The sequence below is a fragment of the Momordica charantia genome (assembly GCF_013281855.1).
Source record: "Momordica charantia cultivar OHB3-1 chromosome 5 unlocalized genomic scaffold, Mcharantia_2.0 BLBB01000005.1, whole genome shotgun sequence".
Classification (NCBI taxonomy): domain Eukaryota; kingdom Viridiplantae; phylum Streptophyta; class Magnoliopsida; order Cucurbitales; family Cucurbitaceae; genus Momordica; species Momordica charantia.
Genome location: NW_028275163.1, coordinates 14555556 through 14561734, shown reverse-complemented (window position 1 = coordinate 14561734; position 6179 = coordinate 14555556). Strand labels below are relative to the sequence as shown.

Here is a 6179-nt window from a genome sequence, read left to right as displayed (position 1 = left end):
CATGCTCCATACCCACGCACCTATGCGATGCTACCGGCACGCCCACCTCCATGCCAACACACCTGCACATTACCACCGACGCTTGCACGCCTCCTACGTTGCACGCCTTTGTCTCGTGCCCTGCCCATGCGCGCACGTCTTCCCCCATCGCGAGTTTCATTGCGCGCGCAACAGCCCTATGGGCACCCCCACCACTTGATGTTGCCACCCCCATGGGTGCGTACAACTTGCCTTGCCACCCACTCCATCCCACTCAAAGAAAAAGTTTCCTTATTATTTTCTTAGTTTATTTTGTGGGATTTGATTTGATTTTATTCTTTTTGAATTGTCAATTTTAAATTCATCTTTACGCAAATTTAGTACTTTTTAGGAATTTATTAGTTTTTATTTTCTTTTTAAATTTTTTTATTTTCCATAAAAGGCCAAGCGTCTTGGCCTATAAATAGGCTTGTACCCCTCCATTGTAAAACATCTTGGAATTGTCCTTTGAATAGAAACTTGAGAGTGTTTCTCACCCTTGCCTTGTGCAAACCCCGCCTAAAATTTTGAATCCCTTTGTGTGGTTGAACTTATGCTTTCGTATTTGACCCCCTGGAGAATGCTTGTTTGATTGGTCATCAAACTCGTGGAGTGTTTCCGACCTCGAGCATAATGAGTAATATATCTGTTCAAGGTAATGACTACAAAGGTAATCCCTCTATCCCTTAGCCGTTCGGGTTGAACCATCTCTACGATTGGACTCAAGTGGCTTGTGGCTCGAGTATCTCAATACGCTTGGGTTGTCGCGTATCAAAATCTCTCAAGTCAAATTTTATTAGTCCTAACTTGTGGAAAACTATAAGAAGCGACGTCTATTTATTGTCCAAGGCCAAAGGCTCTTTACAAGAATTTTGTAAAATAAAATAAACCTAAAAATCTATGGTAAATAAGATAAAAGGAAATATATTCCCTAAAATTCCCAACTTGCTAATCAACCAAGGCAAATTATTCCTTAATTCTAATTTGATACAACAAAATAAAATCTAAAGGAAAAAAAATCTTTCTTAAAATTGAAAATACTTCTTGATTAAATTTAAAATAAAATAATTCTCAAAATAACTCTAGAGATAATAAAATAGTTTAACAAATTAAGGTTCCTTCTTTTGTCTTGGGTAACAAGCAAAATACAAAAGGGCAGCAAATAGGGCTAGCGTGTATGAATAGGTGAGGCAAAATGGACTAGTGGCATTGGTTGGTGTGAGAATGCGATCGACAAGGCTTAGCGACATGGTCTGGCACCCGACATGGGTGGTAGGGGCTGGGCTGCACGCACAAGTGTGGGCGGTAGGTAGCATGAGCGATGATAAGGCGTGCAGGCAGGCGTGGGCTTAGGTGTGCGGTAGGGATGGGCGGTATAGCACGCAAGTAAGTTGGAAATGCTGGAGGGCACACGCGGTTGAGGCAACAAGCAAGCAAGTGTTGGAGCACGCGGACAAGGGTGATGTGCGGGGCGGTATGGGTACATGATACGTAGCATGATACGTAGGCGCACGCAAAGGTTGGTAGTGGGGCAAAGGAACACGTGCAGGGTGTGGTGCCATATGTGCGTTAGGGGCTGCTGATGGCGTTGGCAAGCAAGGTTAGCACGTTGTTGATGGTGTAGTCGTGCGTGATGTGACCGTTGAGTGTGTGGTTGTGCTGTTCTCTTGGCAATATTTTGTTCCAAGGACTTTATGCCATTAATGTTCATATCACAACTTTATTCATATACTATAAACTCTCTAGATTATAACTTGAACATGATCCTCTTGTTTGTCAATTAGATAGTATTCAAGATTACATTTATAACCTTGGATTTTCAAAAAATTGGATAATATTCGCACATAACAAAGTAAAATCAAATAATTACATTATTTCATATGAATAATTGAAAGTTTAAAAGTTTACAAACTACGAGGCTTTAGGGCATAAATCCTAATAATCTCCCACTAGCATTAAAGTCAACGGGATATGTATCCTAGGGCACACAATTTACCCAATATGTTCTCCCCTGCTTGCCCTAGAGGATATGAGACATGAAATAAACCTAGACTCTCTATATGACCCTCAAACACTTTAGCCTTGAGAGCCTTTGTAAATAGATATGTTGGGTGTGTTGCCCTAAACTCGTAGTTTGTAATTATGTAAAAACAAATTTATATTCAATAAAATTATATTCAATCAATTTATTGTTGAATTCATAGCATTGCATTGTCTAAATCCAATACACTAAACATCCAGGGTTATTATCATGTAACCAAGACAGTGTATATATACTTGGTATATACTTGATATATCCTCGATATACATGTGGATATGTATCGAGAATAACCTAAAGGGTCTATAGAATATAAATAATGTTGGGTACCTTATCTTGGCAACACTATGAATATGACCCGCTTTGTAAATGTTTCAGACGACCCGATCCAGGTCGTTTGTGTGGAGACATGCGAATGAGGATGGTGTAAACCATGAAGCACCATTGTCATGCCTCAAGGACCTATAACGAGATCAAGAGCCAAGAACCTACAACAAGCTTTACTTACTCATGTTCAATACTTGGTGAGCTCGGCTAGGGATGATCAAGAGAGAGATGGAACTATTCAAGTCAATATCTTCCAAGTAGAGCTTAAGGGAGGCGTTGCATTAAATGAACTCTAAGTTCATTTAAAGAAGCTGAAGTTGAAGTGGAGTTTAACTCAAGTTGCATTCAATAAAGCTACGTTAAATTCAAGGAACTCAAGTTGCATTAAATGAACTTAAGTTGCATTAAATGAACTTAAGTGCATCTCAAGGTTCATTTATTGCAAGTCATCCATCAATTAATGGAACTACACCTTAAACTACTTCAAGTGAAGCTTCATTTACAATTGGGAGGTTACAAAGACTTTAAAGGGTGACCAAGACTTCAATTCTCGGATTTAAACCTCTTTTTATTATATTTTCAGTTTTAAATATTTCATTTATGTGTTTTAAGTTATATTTTAGCTAATGGATGTTATGGCCATCATGTAATTGAGAGTTACAACCTTTCAAATGACTTTATGTTACTTTTAGGAATGTTTTGAAGGCTATAAATAGCCTAGCTTGTTTCCTTTGAAATACAGATTTTATGATTGAATGAAAGTTGCTATTTTGCTTCAGAAGCCTAGAGCTCGTTTTTCTTTGCAATTCTTGAGTGTTAGATTTGCATGCTAGAGTCATTCAAGTAGCCTTGATCAAGTTATCTTGTGGAGTGGTTCGAATATTGAGTTTAGAGACAAGTTTTCTCTACTCTTGATCTTGATCATCAAGGTAAATTCGTTCTAACTTCTTCCTTGGGTTGAAATCATCTTGATTTGGGGGTTTTAGCATTTGTGATCTAGGGGTTTTGTAAGGCCCCAAGAATTCATATAACATCCTAGGCAACGCTAAAATAATTCTTCTGGCTAACCTTAACTCTAAACACGAGATAAGCAATCTCCTGGAAAATAATTTAGATGAAATAAAGCTTCGACTTCCATACATTCTATCACAAATATAAATATCATCAACTGTCAGAACTCCGCCCTCCGTGGGCAATTTAAAAGAAAACAACAACATCTCAAAATCACCTCAGTGGCAAAAATTATTAAATAAGTAAAAACAACCGTGCACCTAAACTCCAATGACAACAACGACGCGTTTACCAACAACATCCATGACAATTAAAGTAGTTCTAAAGAATACAAAATTTTCCTCTGCGGTTCACACCCAGCAATAACATAAATCTTCAGACTATTCGTACCCAACTACCCTTCCCCCTATCCTCACTAACTAAGCTAGTGATCCTTCCTCGATCAAGCCCTCTCCACATCATCACCGCGGTCGACCTCGTTCACACCTGAAACATATAAAGGTACAAAAAAGAAAAAGGGGGTGAGTACATAAGGTACTCCGTAAGTAGCATTTCCTAACTAGCACAAAATAAATTATGCTCACAGTCCCAACATAAAGAACAAAACAATAGCGAGGCAATCAAATAAGCAGCGAGAGATAGCGAACAATTAACTTGACATTTAGAACAAAACAAGAGCAAGGCAAACAAATAAGCAGAGAGAGATAGCGAACTAATAGCTTGACATTTATTCCCAAGTCACCATACCTCCTGCTTCTCCGGTACTTGATGTCCGACCTTGCCATTTATTCCCAAGGCCAAACACCACTACTTCGCAAGCTCCACTCTTCTTTAATCCGTCAAGCCTAACTCGTCGAGTTGTATTGACCCTTGACATTTATCCCCAAGGCCTCAATACTCCTCTCCAGAAACTTGACGTTCGGCCTTGCCATTTATTCCCAAGGCCTGAACTGTGCACCGGTCCTTGCCGTTTATCCCCAAGGTACCGATGACTTCCCAGCGTATTGGTCCTTGATATTTATCCCCAAGACCCCAATACACGTTTACAGAAAATTTGACGTCTGGCCTTGTCATTTATCCCCAAGGCCACTACTCAAGGCTTTGAACCTCCAAGCGATTTATATGCATTTTCCAGGTCAGAACACTCAAGGTTAACGGTCCATCAACCCGTCCCTTTACCCTTCACCCTCCACCACTTCATTAACCCTTCCGTGACCACCTACAAATAAACCCCCCCCCCCCACATTCTAAATCACTGCACCATTACAAACATGTTTTTCCACGTAATAAACAAAATTCATCCAACAGCTCACAACCAGACAATATGAATTAAATTTTCGATATAACTAAGCTAGCATTTCATCTACATCCCATTAGCACAACGTCATGAGCCAATTACTTCTAACTACAACAGTACAGAATCTACTAATCACCTACAACAACAAGAATAGGAAACAGGTTTCCTTAACAGTGTTCAATAATAGAAATACGGCAACAAGATCGCTAGAATTCACAATTCAAACCAACAATCTTACATGCTTATTTACATTATGTTAGCAAGAAAAACAAAAAAAAAATCAGCACCAAGGACATTTCGTTAATGGTAAAAACGCACGCACTCGCCCCCTGGTGCTACTTACACACAACCGCGCTCTTAAGTTTGGCGTCGATCTCACACCTAGGCACTAAAACAGAAAAACAGCAAGTTACATATAATATTCAGCCTTCAAACTCAATTCTAAGAGGGTTCAAACAACTCATTACCCCAAAATCGACTTCGTATAGGTGTGGGTAACCTAGATCCAGCTCGCCAAGGTGTGGGTAGCCTAGATCGGGCTTCGAACGGGTGTGGGTAAGCCCGAATGCCACTGTAACGCTGCTGTCCACGAGTTGCAGCAGGGGCAACGCACCAAATCAGCAACTACTGAAGAACGTCGCTGCTGTGGGCCACCGGAGTGAGGTGGGGACGCTGCTGTTGTTTCTCGAGACACCACACCGCCACGAAATCGTGGATCTGAGCTGGCCGTAGCTGCTGTGGAACACCTGAGGATGGAGACGCGCCGCTGCTGCTATGGAACTGCCGGAACCGCCGTGAAATCGCGTCGAAGCCTTCGCTCGGTGTCTCGCCGGAGAACAAGAAGGAGGAAGGTGGAAGGTGGCTGAACCGAAAAAGAAGAAGAAATTGAGGGAGGGGGCTGTCGGCTTCAACAAGAGAGGAAAAGGGAAAAGGAGAACAAGTGGCTAGGGTTCCCTTTTCTTGTTTCAAAATTTTAACTCCTTTGGGCTTGGGTTCTTTTCCCTATGTTTAAGGCCCACTTACCCAACCCTTCCTTGTTAAAACAAACCAATAATAGAGTTTCGTAATTGGCCGAATGATCCAAAACATGTGTCGCATAATGGATTTCCGTGCTATATGTAACTTGATAAATAACTACACGCTACTAACTCACCACTAAAACTGTAACAATACACACCAGTCGAGATGTCACACTTAAATTAAATAAGATCACTGATGAATCAATTAAAAAAATAACAATGAAATAAATCAATAAAACAATAAATAAAATCCATTTTGTTATAAAATTTTCCGGAACTCGGGGCAAGCTAACCTGAGTAACGCGGGGCGTTACAGGTTTGCATAACCATAAGAGTTCTTAGATCCAATTGGCTATTGTTTTTTTTATCAGAGGGGTATCCTATACAATGAATTTGTATAAGACCGGACCGCGAAATAGCCAATCTTTAGATGTAACGTCGTTGACTAACAATTTGCTATTTCATAGGA

The 6179-nt window shown here is 40.3% G+C and overlaps 1 long non-coding RNA gene across 1 annotated transcript; it reads right to left on the bottom strand.

The window, feature by feature from the left end:
- Positions 1-3557: 3557 nt before the first annotated feature.
- On the bottom strand, positions 3558-5600 carry LOC148211401 (uncharacterized). Its single transcript, XR_015791006.1, has 3 exons — positions 5159-5600; positions 5035-5079; positions 3558-3880 (listed from the first exon to the last, which is right to left on the bottom strand). It is a non-coding gene; the product is annotated as an uncharacterized LOC148211401 (long non-coding RNA).
- Positions 5601-6179: the final 579 nt, after the last annotated feature.